Below are 18,438 nucleotides of genomic sequence, written 5' to 3'. Positions count from 1 at the left end.
ACAAATGCAAGCACACATTCACACACCCACAGAAACAACACCCCACACAGCATACCACTTCTTGCAAGTGATGTCCAGTCCACTAAGCACCCAGACCAATGTCTCTGCTGCAGGAAGCCGTACAGGCTCTCTGTCTGAACCAAGGGTGACATCACTCCCTCATAAAGGCCCATTACACACTCCCAGTGTGGTAGGGCTGATGCTGGTGATGAAGTTGTCTCTGAGAGGCAGAGCAGATGTATGAGATGCCTGTTACCTGCTCCTGTAAAAATGCCAAGGATGTCAGGTTTAAAATGTAATGTCCACAATGTCAGTGTCCTCAACAGTGACAATGGCAGTTTACTTCAGTAGTGTTTCACTGGGAGCAATGAGAGGCAGGGCTGACCCAATCCAGCTCTTAGTTCCGACCACAGCAATGTTCTGTGGTCCCCTCATTCAGCAAAGATCAAGCCAACTTTGATGGCTCCATCAAGTTGGCTTGATCTTTGCTGAATGAGGGAAACACTTGTTCACTTGTACCCCAAGCAACAGCCAGGGCACATGTCTATGTAATAAGGCTCAGGTGAAGCTGCAATTTTATGTATTACAATCACTAGGTAAATATCATCAAGATGGTCATCAGCATATACTGTCCATTGTCTGTTTGTAGCCAGTGAAATGCTGATTGCGGCTTGCTTGCTGCCAGGCTGGTCTGATAGCTAAGGTAGCTAAGCAATGCAGATTATTATTTCCATCTAAATGTAACAAACAAAAAGCACCCCATTTTCAGCAAGGAGACATATTATTCATATCAGAACAGGTTTTTTTAACCAGCAAACTAGCTTAAACTAGCTGACAAGGCCACAAGGTTTGAGCTAATTGGTTCCAGCTGCTGTAGCTATCAAGTTCCCCAGCCCTAGCTGGGCAGGCTAACATTTGCAGCTATTTGGCTTCAGCTAGCAACTTCAGGGTAGCTCTCTAGATAGCAAGCTCAAAAAAAAGAAATGTCAGCACTATGTTAATGTAGCTGGCATTGATTTGATAATATTTAATAATTTGTTATAGAAAATCCTGTCTTGCCAGTTGACAAGGCACCATTATCATTATCCTGTTACCAAGTCTCCTGGCAGGGCTCCACCTCTTCACCCCGGTTCCTGAAGACAGGTGTTCCACAGGGATCAGTGCTGGGATCACTCTTCTCTCTCTACACCATAACTCTTGGAGAGGTCATAACTGCACATGACCTGTTGTATCATTCATGTGCAGATGATACGCAGCTATTCATTTCCTTCCCTACCGAGAAGGACATCACTCCTAAAATATCAGCATGTCTCACTGATATCTTAGGTTGGATGCACAAGCAACAGCTCAAACTGAACATCGGCAAGACTGAGATAGTCTATGTCCCAGCAAATATGTCTCCTCTGAGGAACCTCTGAATTTGCGTTGACAATGCAAAGGTACTGGCAACTACACCTGCCAAAAACCTAAGGGTAACCTTGGACAGCAATCTGTCTTTCAAGGAGCATATTACAGCCACAACCAGGATCTGCAGGTTCCTTTTGTTGAACATTAGGAAGATCAGACCATTCCTCTCCAAATACACAGCCTAAGTTGTGACTCAGGCTCTCATCCTGTCACACCTGGACTACTGCAACTCGCTGCTTGCTGGCCTCCCAGCGTATGCCATCATATGCCAGCAAAAGCAGCAACCTGGATGATGTTCAGCATCCCCAAGCAGGCCCATGTGACACCTCTCTTTGAGTCCCTGCACTGGCCACCGGTTACAACAGGAATCAAATTCAAGACCTTGTTTCTAACCTTTAAGGGACTGAATGGATCAGCCCCCCGATACATAAAGGACATGATCAAGGCCTACAAGCCAGTAAGAGTGCTGCGCTCTGCTACCTCGGGTCACCTCTTTGTCCTGAAATACAGGGGCAGCATCTCTCGGACCCGCCTCTTCTCAGTACTTGCTCCACACTGGTGGAATGAGCTTCCTGCTGAGATTCGCAGAACAGACTCCCTGGGTGCCTTCAAAAGAAAACTGAAAACTCATCTCTTCAGGCTTTATCTCTAGTTTACCTTTCTCTCTATCCATCCTATCTATCCCTATTTTCTATTTAAAAAAGCACTCTTCACTAGTTTAGCCCTTAACTGACCTCTTGTAGTACTTTTCAATAACAACTCTTAGCATTGTGATGCATTTATCTGGAAGTCACTCTGGATAAGAGTGTCTGCTAAATGATGTAATGCAATGTAATCCAACTTTCATGTGGCCAGTTAACTTCACTTGATATTTACAATTTCAGCTTGCAGCAGTTGGATAGTGGCATCATGTTTCATCAAGTAAACACAAGACAAAAGTCGTACAGGCTGTGCTTAGAAGTGCTTGCATGATAGAAAACAGTGAGCAGTGAAAAAATCCAAGCAGAGCTGTATTCTGTACTTGTAATTCAACAGTGCATTAGCTGTCATGTCTATACACATCAAAAGCTTAATAAAAAAATTAAAAGTATCATAATTAAAAGTATCATAACCAGTGTTATTAACTTAAGCAGCAAAAAACAAACCACAAAACAGACCGGCTTAATCACACATTAATTCAACAAAGGGTAAAAAGTGAACAAATGTACCAATTAGTACTCTTTAATTAATAATGATGATAAATAATAGTAATACATTACTACTAACTTTTTAAACATATCTATGATAAGAGCAAGCCTGTGATGTTCATAAAGAATTCTTCATCATAACAAATAAGGGGCTCATGGTCCTGGAAACCGGTGAGCAGCCGAGAAGGATGACATGGAATTACTTATTTTGATGGCCTTCCTTTAATAAATAGCATTAGAATCTGTTTTCATGCGAGCAGATTCTGGCCCTGTTTCATGAAGGATAAAGCATCTGAAGCCCACGCCTTTACTGTGCAGCCAAATCTAGTTTGCTGCAACAGCAAAACTACAGATCTGACTTAAGTGCTGGGACATGTTTCTAGGCTTACTATGCTCACAGATAAGAGCACATCAGTACACAGAACATAATCATATGGCCAGAAAGGACAGTTTCAAAGAATCCTGAGAGAGTGACATTCTAAGCAATATTATTTCATTAAAATGTGATTTGAGAGACAATACTGTATTGCTCTTAGATGATTTATGTCCATTTTTTTCATATTGCTATGTAGCCGTCTAACCTGAAACATTGTGTATATTAAAAAAAGTACTGATGCTGCCAGGTGCCGTCTAGAATGTATGGCAGGAAAGACTTATTGTTCTCCCCCACCAGAATGAATTTACCCCAAGGTGGGGATTCAGATTCCTAAATGAAAAGCCAGGGCTTGTTGGAGGCAGTAATAGGATTCAGATATAGAAATGTTCATTTCTTTCCTTTTGACATTATTGCAGGCTGCAAGGAAAACGTCTCTCCATGCTACAGCTGTTGTTCCTCCAAATGATTTAGAGAGGCCTCACTGTCTCATTCCAGACTTGGGATAAAATAAGGACACTGGAGGGTTCATATTTTTATTTGTATTGTAGAAACTGCTAAACATTTTGCCCAGGGTGTTGTTACCCAGTCTAGCATATGAAAACTGTCCAGCACGTTGCATTGTCTGGTACATATTCCATTGGTCAATCCAGGTAAACCAGAAAGTGATAAAGTTTAGAAAGTGAAATTGTATTAAATAACAAAGTGATTATTACAGAGGCCCTGAAGTTAAATCTGAATTTCAGGAAAAAGTTATTTCTCAACTAGCAAAGCTTCTCCAAAAAACTGTGTATCTCCAAATAAGTAATGTTTCCAGAAAAATGCTTTTAAAAGAGAGTGCTACTCAAAGAAGAAATTACTCCAGCAAAAGCATGTCCTGATGTGTTTTTGCTGGCAACTTCCTTCTTGGATGAGTGCTCTTTTTTGTGGTGCTTTTTATTTTTGAGAACAAAACCTTTTCACCCATATTGCACCTCAGGAGAAGGATAGATTCTGCCTGAAATTTTTTTATAAGTTTTACTGTTTATAATAATACAATAATAATTACAATAATTATGCTACCATTAATACAATACATAGCTATACATCTTTCCAAGATATAATGAAGTATGCTATGTGTCCATATTTATGTATTGCTGATGGCGCACTAATGGATGTCCTTATTGGATTATGCGAAAATTACACCCAGCCCTGAACAAAAATTTTGCTGTTGTAACTGATGCCTTCAGAGTAACTTATAATTTTTTAGGTGGATGCAACTGTTGGTTGTCTGTTGTATTGAGGTTTTGTATCTCTTTACCCAGATAATTATTTTGTTTGTCTGGGACTATACTTTCCACTGCAGTTCACATCTCTGCATCAAAGAAAATAATTCGTTTGTTTTCCTTTGGCAGCATTTTGGCGATGCCTGTGAGAATGTCCTTACATGGTATTGTTGGGATGTTTACTTATGCTAATTACAGTGAAAATGCACAAGCATCTAATTTAACAACAATTGGGATGGATCATCTGGTGAACAAAGGGTAAGAAAAACTGGGCATTTCTGCATGTTTCATAAATCTGACATGACTTTTCCCAATAACAAAATATGCTTGTTTCTACAAACATTTTATATAAATGAAGCACATTGACTCAATCTTCAGGTAGACTCCAGTCTCTAGAGGAAGTCCTGTCAACTAACTATACTTGATAGCAAACTCAGATAAGATTTACTAGCTGCAACTTCATTTGTTGCACACTGAAATCTCTTTAGTAAGCCGCTTGCTAGCCAGCTCCCTGTGGCTACTGTCTATCAGAAAACTCACATCTGTGCCTTTGGGTTGTACAGAATTCCCCCCCCCCCCCCCCAAAGTACTCACTGCTCACCGGCTCAGGTTTGTTGATGGCCTGTTTTGGCTGTGAAGGCCCAAAGAGCTTGAAAAGATCCAATCAGGTTCAAAAACTGTTTGATTTTCTCTGCACATGTCTAAATGTTGATATGGAGCTTCATCCACATCATGTGCTGAGATATCTGAGTCACACACTGTCCCTGAGCTTTTATCAGAGCTCCATTTGGTGCCTGCTACAATAACGTGGATTTCAAAGGCACAAGGCCAGATGCCTGTTTGTACAATGGTGCTGTACATAGTTCAGCTATACACTCAAAACTCTTACTCACATTTGGCCTTTTTTCTGCTCAGGACAGTTTGGCATTGGGATTTGAAGCTTTTCTTTACAATGCACCTTACAGGTGGGTCCTGTACCTATATATGAAATATATCTGAGTAGACAACTAGTCACTATATGACAGAACAACATTTCCCAAACCTTTCCTGGAGGACCCCTTGTCCTGCATGTTTTAGGTCTCTCCCTGCTCCAACACAGCAGATTTAAATGATCATTTTGTTATTAAGCAGCTTCAGGAGTTCATAACGAGTTGATCATTTGAATCAGCTGTGCTGGAGCAGGGAGAGATCTAAAACATGCAGGACAACTGGTCCTCCAGGAGAGGTTTGGGAAATGCTGTGATAGAAAACATAATGATTGTGGTTTTACCACAGTCCTTTGAGTGAGAGGTCAGCCAGTGACAGGTTTATGTAGCCTTAGGTCATAAATGCAGCACTTGTTCTAACAAGGCCTTTGTATCTTAGAGAGTATCTACATAACATGCCATGAGTGGTGTCATGGTAAAATACATATTGAATATGTATATGGATGGAGAGATAATCTCTTGCTCAGAGAGCTGAGATTACACTGTCTGTGTTCAGGGCGGTCTCCGTGCTGACAGTTTTGTTATTCTCTTCATGGGTAATGGTTCAAAATTACATTAACTTCTGGGATATCTTTCACCTTCTATGAAATCCATGACAATTCATGATGATGTATGCTATAACAAACAATGTTTGATTTACAGTTATGTTATGATTAACTGTAGGCAAATTTGCACTTCTATTAAACAATTTACAACCTGCTTTTATCATCAAGATATTGAGATGTGTAAATGTAAAGTGATTTCCAGTTCATTAACATTATTAACATCAACTCAAGTCCCACAGTGAACCGATACAACAATAGCAAATATTTTTAAAAAGCGCACATAAAAGTTCAAGGGTGCTTTGGCACTGAACCAGAATAATTACTGAAATAATTTACAGCTTTTCGCTGTGGATCTGAGAGGGAAAGGCCATTCCCACAAACGTACAGTATGTCTTATCAGTCTTATCTCAGCTTACAAAAACAACCATGTGAACCATAGAATGTGCTAAATTACATCATTTGCTGTGATAGTACAAAGCAATTGCTGCCAGTGGAACAAGAGTGCTTGCCATTATGTCATTTGTTGTTGTTAAAGCTGAAGCCTTCACCCGAACTGTACTTCAGATGCAGTTCTCATGCTCTGTTATGTAAGAGCCGGAGCCCATGTCCCGCCCTCAGAAATACTGCTGATACATCTGCGAATTGAATTGTCCTGGGGAGACACAATTTAAAATGGAAAAAGTGTAGCCTTGCAGTGAATATATAATATTCAGACATAATGCTGACAGAGAAATCAAACTTTCCTATGTTTTACAATATGAGTTATTAGTTATTAATATTATTATAATAACTAATAAGTTATTTTTATGGAAGAATTTATCTTATTTTTTCTACTTGTTCTAATCAAATCCTGTTCTGATATTGTCTCCTCATAATAAATGGAACATTTTACATGTAATTAACCACATTTGATTTTAGGCAGCTATTCACAACTGGTTTGGGCTTATGGGATTTTATGACGTCCAAAATATGCAAAGCATAGTGTACAATATATTGTGTAATCTGGACGGTATAATAAGATTTCATCTGATTTTAGGGCATTAACATTCTCACAACAACCAAGCATTCAGCCACAACAGATTTTGAAACCTCAGGCCAGTAAAAGGATGCATGTGAATAGACGACACAATACCTGCAGCATTTACAGACAAAAAACAGAAAATGCCAAGGCATTACTGTCCACTGTTTTTGATATACCTGCATCAGGAAAGGTTATTGAAATGGGGAACTATACAAACATGTAATTTCAGCATTGATGTACAGATGTGAACTACTGTGACAACATTATTATACATATTAGTAACACAAACTGTACTTCTTTTAAGGTCAGGCATTTATATTACAAATGATGAAAGAGAGGATGGTTTAAACACTTTGATGCACATGAATCACATGGTGTTTTTTTGGAAAGATTAAACTAATAGCCTATTATAAATACTAATTTGGAACAATATTAATTCAGAGATTGATTGTTTCATTATAAATCATTCAAAATCATGCTTTTTTGTCATGCTTTTTTTTTGTTGGCTCCCTAGTTGCCAAATCTGCACAAATCGCAACGTCTTGATTATTATACAACTCACAGCTTGATTAGAGGAACATGCATTTATGCTGATGAAGTGGTAATCAGAACTCAAACTGCAGTGGAACATGGGAGAATAAACTTCAAACATGCCACAATGTGTTACAACTTGTCCCTTTTCCAAGGTCCATTCCCTCTTTTTCCTATTGCAATCAAATCAACAAGGGTACAGAACAACCTTATCTCTTGATTTGTAACCCAGCCTGGACTTCATTTCTTTGAAAATTTCCCATCCAAAAACAAATGCTTGATCATTAGTTATGAACTCATGATGCCATAGGCACAATAACACTGCACTAAGAACCAAGAGGAGAATTCTGGGCAAACTACTCGCACATAATAATATACAACATATGCTATAAAGCATAAAATAATCTCTGCATCAAGTGACATGTAATTGAAACATGGTGTGGATTATTTCTTTATAATTCACATCATAGCAGGTGAAATTCTATGTATGGCACTGAAAGTAGATTTTTATATGGACAGGGATAATATCATTTAACTTGAATGAATAAAATAGGATAATCACAAACATGTGTTTGAGCAATCTGAACAGTCTTAAAACATAAAGTAAATAGTGTTTGGAACAGTATTCTATTCTGGACTCAGGAAACAATGGATGCATATGTACTTGACATATGGAAGGTGACAGTCATGGGCCAAGCTCTGTTACTTGTTTCCAACACCTACTGTACATTTCATGGTGGTTTATAGTGCTGCTGTAGGAAATGTATCCTAATGCACATACAGTATGTGTATATGTTCATCGGAGGTGCATTACACAGGAAATTAGTGCACAATGACATCACTCCAGTTTTAGCACCTTGTCAAGGGCCATTGTGCATTGTTCAGCTACTGAAGGGTCCTTTTCTGTATTACTGACAAGTGCAGTATTTGAAAAGTGCATAAGAAAGAAACCATTGCCCACACCTCTCCACACTTTGACCCCCTTGTCAGTCCCATCGTACTAGTAATGCACTTATGGATTGGTTTTTCCTGCCAGCCTTGGTAGGTTGCATGGAGACTGGCTGTACTCCATGGTCCTGGCAGGTCAGCAGCCAAAGCTTCTTGCTGTGAAGTCTTTAAAAAGTCACCCAGAAAAAAGCCAGACTCAGAGAAGATGGCTTTTCAATTATAACTATTATTTCACTATACTGCTTCATCACACAGACTCGGCATTCAGTGGAATGATACTTAAGGAGTGGAAACATGATACAGGCTAAAGTCATTTAATCACCATGATTGCATCTCTTTTGTACTTTGTGGAAAACCCATTTAAAGGATGCCTTATTAGTAAAATAGTACAAACTCACTCAAGATCTTCGCTAGCACATCTTCTTCCAAAGAACAAACATTCATTTAATATGACAAGAATTGTTTCTGGTCATTGCTTGTCTGTATCATCATATTCAATTTGAGCTCAGAAAAATACCAGTACCAAAGTGTGTAATACTGAGAAAAATATCACCCCATTGGGGTTAAAACCATTCAAGCAGATTATTGTATCTGGATTTAACATTTATGTCCCTTTTTCATACTACTGGCACAAACTATGAGGCATCAGTTTCCACAGAGACTTTGCATGGCAGAGAGAAGGCTATAAAATATGTGAAAATATATTCTCTCTGTTAGCAGCCAGTATATGCATTTGTTATTGTCTGTTTTGCATTTAGTATGATAAAGCTAAAAATTTGTTTGCATGCAATATAATCAATCAGCATAACATGTCTCTTTAGAGACATTTAATATTCAATGGTTATTCACTGTCAACTCTATAATATTAAATTAGGTGGCAGTGACTTTTATTGACATATCCATGATGGAACACCGCTCTGTTTTGTCTAAATATGTTGGCTCCATTAACTGGATACAAAGTATTTTCCACTGTGGAAATAATTCTAGTGAGTAGTGCTTTCAATATCTCAAAAACTTTAGAAAAACTAAAGCAAGGGGATCGAAAGTCACGGCCATACCTGCCCAAATGGGGAATACAGTTTCACCAGTGTTACAATCGAAAGCTTAGGTTACCATTACCTTGTCAATAAAATAAGTTATAATAAAACCATGTTCAGAGTGTATATGGTGAATAAAACAGGACTATAGCATTAAATCCATTGATGTCGGATAGTGTGGTCAGAACTACCTCGAGTCCCAATCTCCAAAAGCCATCTGTCACATCTGAATATGTGGAAAACTAGTCAAAATATGCCAGCTAGACTGAAGGATTGCCTACAGTATTACCAAGAACTTGACATGCTCATCAATCATACTGTAAAACATATACTGTATACAGGTGTAATTCAAACAAGTTTCATGTGTGATTCGGCTGAACACATCAACCAATAGGGCATATTGACTGATTGATTGCTTGATTGAAAAGGGAAAAAAAGCAATCTGCTGATGTGATGCAGTGTTTCAAAAGTTATTGAAAATCTCAGCCACTCTGTATTTGAGAGCACTCAGATTTCTACAGAGATTGTTTTGTTTTCCATTTGACACAAATTCCAGACCTAAATGCTTCCAAAAGCTGTTATTTGTTGCTCCAAAGTTCTTTTTTTTTGCTATCACTTATTCTAATTGCTTGCACTCAACAACTGAGACAGATGTGGATAGTTTGCATTGTTCTTGTTAGTTTTTTTCCAATACTAAAGTTTTCTGTATTTTATAAACATCTAAACAAAGGCTTTACAATAAAGCTGAGAAAATCCAGAAGGAAAAGTAAGAATATACTGAAGCTACACTCCACAGTTCTCCCATACCTAAATATTTCTTCAAAATGTCTTGTCTGCAAATTGTATTTGTGATGTCATTTGTCATTTTCTACCATACATACTGTATCCCTTTCTTGTCAGCTCTATCAGACTGACCTTGCCCACAAAAGTGTTAATTACCAAGTACTTTTCATACTTTTTGGGTAATTTTGAAATGTATCTAATACAGAAACTAGAGTTCCTCTTTGACATGATCAGTTGTTCCCCAAAATCTTATGTGCAATACTTACACTGAATCACAGAACCCACCTACCATACAACCACCCCTATAATGTCACTTAACTGCATATTGCCTCCTTGCCTTTAGCCTTTAACCACACCACATCTAGGCCATATAACATGTGACAACCCTCTTCTCCTTTTTCTTACTGATTATGGAAAAAATTAATGGAAATGCTATCAGGAAAATGTACATTTATGTACATTATACAGAAAAAATATCTTCTGTACTTTTTGAACAATACTGCCAATGACACCCATACATCCAGAATGCTACAAAAGGTCAAGATTTATATCGATTTATTCATTAATCCTTTCACCATTGCTTATCTGGAAAGAAGGACAGTTTTCCTCCCCTTGTCACATTATTTATGCCTCTGAAGTTCAAAAGGTAGACTCACAATACATTTTATAGAATACCACAAAAAACCTTTTTTTCTACAGATCCAAGTCAAATCCATGTCTCTTCTTTCTTTGTTGGCAAAAAGAATCATGGAACATTTAAATACTTTTAAAAATGATAAAAAAACAAAACAAAACAAAAAAAAAATAGCAAAGACAAGGATTAGATTGATTGCTGGATTAGTGAAAGGATAGCCTGTTTTCATAAATGAAGGGCACATAACAGATACTTAATAACTCAAGTTCCTCTGTAAAACACAGACTACAGTATATTTGAAAGTAATCCATCGAGCACATTGTATTTTATCTCTTATGAAGTCTTATCAAATTTAAACAAAATGAAGAGATTATTTTCAAAAAGTTCAGCTGTTCAAGATCTGATTTTATATGAATGCGTTTGATAACCAGCAGATGAAGGCTTCTAGATAAGACTGTGGTCTCTTCCATTGTTGGCTAGCATTTATATTCTGTTTAGCAAACTTTAGTTGATCTTCCATTTGCAGTTTGGACACTGGCTATAAGCACAGCTTCCATGTTCTCTATAGGTCCTTAGTATTTTTGCTTCCTCAAATTGTTTGCAAGTGCAAGTTAAACCAGCACTGCTTTGCCGGCGTCCCTTTGTGTACTGTACATATTAATGACTTGATGACATTGTGTTGCGAGTATACATGTATACGACTCCTTGGCTGGAAGCTGATTTCAACTTTGGTGCTGCAAATCAACTACCTGTACAAATATACAGCTCCCGTACAGGGCAATAATTTTGATCCTTCTCTTAAATGCCCAGTACCAGGCAGATGGGCAATGGGAGTTATTAATTTTTTTAACTGGATTAGCTGTGGATTGAACACACAAGGTAGCAAGGTCCGGTCAGACCCTTGAACCTCAAAGACACTTTACATTACAAGGGAATTGTATATATTTTGAAAACAAAAGGAAATTTTTACCTTTCATTGGTGAAGTGGCTCCACTTAACTGATTTACAAGATTGTATCTTTTTCAAATCAAAGATTCCAAGAACCATAAGCAGAATAAGCACAGTTCAAACAGATGTTGTAAAATAAGTAAATATGCTTGTAAACTAAAAGGCTTTTGGTTAAGATCCAGAAGATTTTCAGTCTGAAAGCAAATTGTTCCACATTGATAATATAGGGCCTTTAATCATATAGAAAATAACAGAATATAGAGAATATAGTAATAACATATAGTAATACTATAACATAGAAAATTTAAGCTTGTAAAGTATGCATTGTAAATCAAAGGCCACTGCAGCAGGCAACTAGGGTATTCAAACTATTCATATTTAGTACTATGCATTCAAACTTCAGATCAAAGCTTTAGAGACCTTTTCTATCCTAATTAAATTAATGGTTGCATTAGATGAATGTAGGATGGGTGCTACACAGTGCACCAGGTACACATATAATGCATTTATTTAAATCAGATTATACATTGTTTCTTCATGGGCACAGGAATGATTAGAGAACAAAAACGGTTGTGTATAACAGGAGAAGAAAGGTTTATGAGTACGGTGACTCATGCCAAGAATACTCAATTTCCAGACAGGGAATTTAACATGAGGGGACCCAGAAAGGTTAGGCATAATCTGCAGATTTTCCTCCTTCTCCTCCATTAATACAGCACTGTATTATACTTTTTGTGCACTTTGCAGCATGCTGATTTTCATTAAACTGCATCTCACACGCTAGTGTTAATGCACACACAGTAGACTCTGGCAAGCATGCATTGCATTTTACAACAAACAAAATACGTTCCTGTCTTTTGCTGCTGGGCCTTTGCATTGACATTTTTCATGCTATGCATGCTTTGGAGATGTAGATATTAATTGGACAGTATTGTGCGCAGCTGAAGTTAATCGCTTTTCCGACAGACTCCCAAAAGCTTTAGGCCAATGAAATGCTGTCAAAACAGGAAATCTCAGGGACACTGGGTATTCAGCTGCTGAATGTCATGATTGTCCAGAAGATAACCTTTCAAAAAGACAGGAAGGCTGTACAGCAAGAGGAATTATAAAGAAGCCTTACTCTAAACACCCCATGCCACATTTGAGCTGCTTTATCCTCCCCGAAGACCAGTGAGACTCACCTTTGGCTACCTGCATTCTGAATCTGACAATGAAATGTGCTTGGCTGCAAATTGTTCTTTCTCATTCCCCTCATATTACCACAGGGGGGAACAACATGCAGTGGTTGAATTTTAATAGCACCCTGAGGGTACCACAACAAAATGAGACAGCCAATGTGAGGGGATATGGAGTGTGATACTGGCCATGGACTGGAAAAAAATGTTGACTCTGAAAGGTTTCCGTGCAGTGCTTCTGCATTCTGTCAATGCAGGCAATTAGAATAAGCTTTTCCAATATCTCAGATGACAACATTCCACAAATCACATTTGTAGAACAAACCTTCTCATCTCAACCGTATGGATATAACCCAGTCAGCCTTGTTAGGTGTCCTTGGCCTACCCTGGTTAAAAAAGTCAAAGGAAACCCTATTCCCACATCTCTAAATGACACTTTATTGCCCCACAGACCACAATGGTCGTACAGTCGATCTAGTGTGTATAAATTCAAGCCACAGATCATGAATCCAAACACGTGGTTTTGACAATTTTGTGCTTTAACGATCTCTGAGCACTTGGAAGCCTCTTAACGGTATACATACTGTATGTGTACTGTTGAACATTTCTGAATTGTACGTTCAGTTAAACCGAACATTTCCCTTGTAGATAACCTTCAAAATCATCATCTGAAGTATATTAGATTGTATTGTATGAATTTGTTTTTAAGATGTTTGTATTTGGGCAGATTGCAAAATTGCCTATTTTTTATACCCTGTCATAAACATGGGGACATGTGTAAAATAAACGTAAAGGTTAGAGCTGATGCATTGGAAAACACAAGCAATATTATTAATTAGTAGCCACATGAGTAGCTGAGTCTGGACCTCTCCTGCAAAACCCATTCCCTACAAACAATGAAAAGGTTATGCCAGGACACTGCAAGGAGAAGCAGTTATTTCTAACGTGGCTGAAAAAGGCCAGATAAACCAAGTCAAACCAAACAAATAACTACAATAAAATATTAGTAGTCACAAGAAGTGAATATTCAGCTGAAGTATTTACATGACTTCAGGACTTAGAGCTTGGATTTTGTTTGGTTTACATTTCGATTATAGAGACTCTGAAAATACCCGGTCTTGCTGGATTCATTGTCAACAGGAATAAATTGACTGCATAATAAAACATGCACGCCATTATTAATCAATTTATATACCACCTTCTCCCACTGTAAGCTGGTACAATCCATAGACATATTAACAAACCAGAATCAGTACCCGTTTGCGCATTCACCTGTATGCAATGTATGCACGGTCTGAAACACAAATGAAGTTCTGTTTAGTCCCTCTGTTTATGAAAGCGTTGCAAACACCTCATTGCTCCTTAAAAGGTTTTGGTGCGACCATCGCCTGCTCGTGTTAACAGCGGCACCACGTTGAAGCGGAACAAAAGACAAACATTCTGTCATCTTTGCCATCCATCATTTTCTCTTTCCACAAGGCGGACCTGGGCTGGAACGCTTGCTGTGGGTCTGCTGCCACGTTCACGCCCCCGGTCTCCGAATTCGCTGAACTGAACTCCGCAAGCATCTGGCCACTGCGCGGCCTCCAGCCAGCGTTCCCAACCACAGATGGTATGGCCTGCACTCGGGAGTGGGATGCGTAGACTGGAGTGCTTGTCCTTAGAAAAGTGGGGGGGAGAGAAAATAAACTGACCATGAAAATCCACATACAGCGTAATGATTTGCGCTTAGTTTTTTTTTTCGCGTTTTATTACTCATTTCTGTCAAACAGATGGACGTGTTGACATAATAGAAACAGTGACCATGAACATCAAAGATGCCGCTAATACAGCAGCCATTCACAAAGGTGTCACATTATGAAGCCAGAAGCCAAGCACGAACATGAAATGCTATTGGGGAATACTGTTTAGGGAGAAAGCACTAGTATTTTGTCATTGGAGACATATGACATTCAAAAATAAATACAGGGTCATATGGAAATAACCGTACAGCCACATTGTGGCACTGTGTGGACTGCTCTTCTCCACACAGCACTCTGTGTATTCATTCATGACTCATTTGTGTTTTCAACATCATTTTGTCACCTGACATACAAGATAGAAGTCAAAATATTTTTGAAAAAAGGTTTTTTATGTGCTTAGCTTTGATTTTGAATCAATACACATTCTGAAAAGACGTACTGAAATCAGTCTAATTTGAAATATAATGAAATGGGAAAAGGAATAAATAAGACATGTAAAAATGAATACATGAAATAAAAATATAAACGTTAATCTGCTTACATTATCCAAAAATGCATAAACATCAATCAACATCATCTTTTTAATTTATTTTATTACATACATTTTTATGCCATTTTATCACCTGATTGATATGGAAAATCATACTCAAATACTCAAATATTTTTAAAAAATACAAACTGACAGATACACAACTGTTTTTAAGAGATTTAATTTGAGGCTCTCTGTTGTGAGTGATGTATGAGTACAATAAAATCTACTACAAAAAGTACTGAAGTTCCACTTACAGAAGAATATCAGGGCTATCAGTCTTCTTTTGGAGACCATCTACATCAATTTGTAACAAATTATCGTAAGGGTGGTAAACATGTTATAATTTAGCTAAAAACACCCAAACATGACATACTGAGAAGTTACAGTGACGTCAGCAAGGTCTGAGCAGTGTATCATTACCTCACCGATCGTCTTTACAGATGAGAGTTGGATGAAAATTTAATCCTGCACATTCCACAAAGAGGTCATAAATATGGGTTGAAGTGTGAGTGGGGTTTGCCAATTGTTAAAATGAGACCCACATGCAGCTGCAAGTTCTCTTAACACACTTTTTTGCTGAACAGTGATTTATTGGGTTTTCTTTTAAAGTGGCAGGAAATGCACATGTACTGGACATTAGCTCAACAGGAACTCTCACCTATAATAATACAAACAGACACACATTTAAGACAGAGTGGATAAACAGTGAGATTCATTGAAATTATTCATGCTCGATCACCAACAACTTATATAATAATGTCTGTTCATGAGGGTATAGGTCTTTATTTAGTATTGAGTAACTTTGCAAAGGATTTTTCAGAGATGGCTACACAACAGGGAGGGTTTTTTTACTCCAGAAGTATACCATCCTGCAGGCCTAAAATATTTGCGGAGAGGTACCTACTATTCTTTTTTGCAAACCATTCATGAGGGATCATAAATGAACTTCATTTGGAAGCACTTAAATGGTGTTGTATAAACCCTATAGGTTAGTGTGAAATGAATGAACTGACGCTTTGCATTCCTTGATGATTACAAGCTATCCCCCCACCCATTCAGGAACATCACCAAATTGTTGAAGCTCCTTGCTTCAAACTGTTGTGATTGGCAAGTTCTCTGTTGTAGAAGTGATGAAGTACTTGTATAAGACAGACACCAAGCCTGTTTAACAGATAGTGAGATTAACACACATTTTAGCTGTATTTTCATTTCAGCTCTAGGGAATGAAAGCATATTTTTTGAGAATAATTTATGTTTCATGAAGGGAAAACACACAGAAAACATGGAATCTTCCATTTTGACTGTGAAGAGGTGTCATTGCTCACAGCCAAGTTAACGGTTTTTCGATTAAAGGTTCTGATAGCCACAGAAAGATGTCCTTTCAAACGAGATGCTTGTGCCACAGTTTTCCCTGCATAAACTGTGGTGCAGGTCATTTGTAGTATATATGCATACAACACAGGGCTGGCTCCTTTTGAAGGCTTTTCACAAATACAATCAGAATAGGCCACCTCTAATATTCGGGTCAGACACATGTCCATAGAGTTTATAAGCAAATAATTTCCATGCCTCTTCTACACAGCTCTAAATATATGTACTAAGTTTCATGTATTCACCATCTTAATTCTAAATGGCAACGTTCTCATCTTCACATTGTAAAGTAGTCTAGGTGCTCCCAACTTGTCATGTTTTCAGACATTAACTTTGATAAATGATGACATCAGCTCTGTCTATTAGCGGAAAAAAAAAGTCTCAGATCATGCCTCCCATGCAGTCCTTCATGGGGAAGCTACTTTGTCATTCAAGTCAGAGCAACCTAATTTCTCTTTATATTTATGAATAGATCATTGCATACACTACAGGTCTTTTTCATTATTGTGTCCCAGTATTGTGTCCATTATTGTATCCCTATTGTGTCCCTGAATCGCATGACTTCAGAAAGCCATGTGCCGCAGCTGATGCTACAGTAGCTAGCAACTGAGCTATTGCTCTTCCTGTGTATTCAGAGGTAAGACTGGAACTTCTCTGCTTGAAGTCACTTGAAGTGTACACTCCTGATTATGCTTCACAGTTGAATTGGTAGCCATCAGATGCCCTTTTTTCCCCCGACTTCATGCAGATTGTACACACCCTTTCTGGTTTCTGCATAGCCACAACCAGATTGCACCCATGATGACCTTGTGCTCACACCTCACAGTTCCAAAGAGAATAATAGTATTGATGGATCCATACTGCTAATCTACAGCTCTGAAAAATTCTGAGATTGCATATTAGTTTAGTCCTTACACTTTCTATACACACTTTTTTGTATAGAGGACAGTATGCTGAAGAGCAAAGGCACAGGAAGCAATAAGCAGCTTAGCATTGCTAATAGTGCTGATATAGTTTGTCTGGATCCAAGGAAGTCAAGTCATGTATGAGAACTTGGCATGCTACTGATATCATTACTTTAACAGGCTGAAGTAATGCAAACTTAGTGGTTTTCTCTTTAACACTGAAGGCAGTTCTGGGGCAGTCATTCATCCTGAAACTGCATTTTTGACTCTGTACAAGGCACAACCATCTCTGGTTAAAGTAGAAAATATCGTCTTAAGTTCTCTGTTATTCAGGCAAAAGTAATACTGTAAGCGGATGTTTTTTAATGACCGAGCCATTCTCTGTCTCATGTGGGACTATAGTTTCCACAAATGTATTAACAGGAAAATGGCACTGTATTGAAAGCTATCCTTTCTGGACAGAGTCAGTGGTCTGTCTTTTGGATAAATTAATTCACTTTTGGCTGCACTGACAATATAATTAAGACCAGTCTATTCTGGCCTTGAATGCTTTTTTGTAACACCTGAGCATCTTATATACGTCATCGTACTCCATGACTCTTGCTAAAATTACTCCTATCTGTACAAACATTCAAATAGTTCATTACACTGCGTGTTTTCCTCGACAGTCTGCTGGTGAAGTAATTGACAATCATTGAATGGTAAATACTGAAATGTGTTGTCATGTTGAGCTGGTCAGTTAAAAGGACCCCCAGTGTCTGTATCTTTTCTGTGTAAGTAAGGAGTGGAGGAGACACATGGACTACTGACCAGTGGGGTTTGCATCATGTTTCCACTGTGTGGTTGGCAATACCCGGTAGAGTGAGACCATGTCACCTCTTTAAAGTGACAGCCCTTAGGATTGAACAAATCAGAAGGCACACGTGACATGAAAACCAATGAACGACGAATAAAATAACATTGTGCTTCTTAAGTAGTGCTGGTTTACCCGTTTCACAAATGAACTGAAAACACTGATCACATGATTTGGCTTCCACCATGTGCACTT

The sequence above is a fragment of the Megalops cyprinoides genome, chromosome 2, assembly GCF_013368585.1.
Source record: "Megalops cyprinoides isolate fMegCyp1 chromosome 2, fMegCyp1.pri, whole genome shotgun sequence".
NCBI classification, from domain to species: domain Eukaryota; kingdom Metazoa; phylum Chordata; class Actinopteri; order Elopiformes; family Megalopidae; genus Megalops; species Megalops cyprinoides.
Note: the sequence above shows the minus strand (reverse complement) of the source record.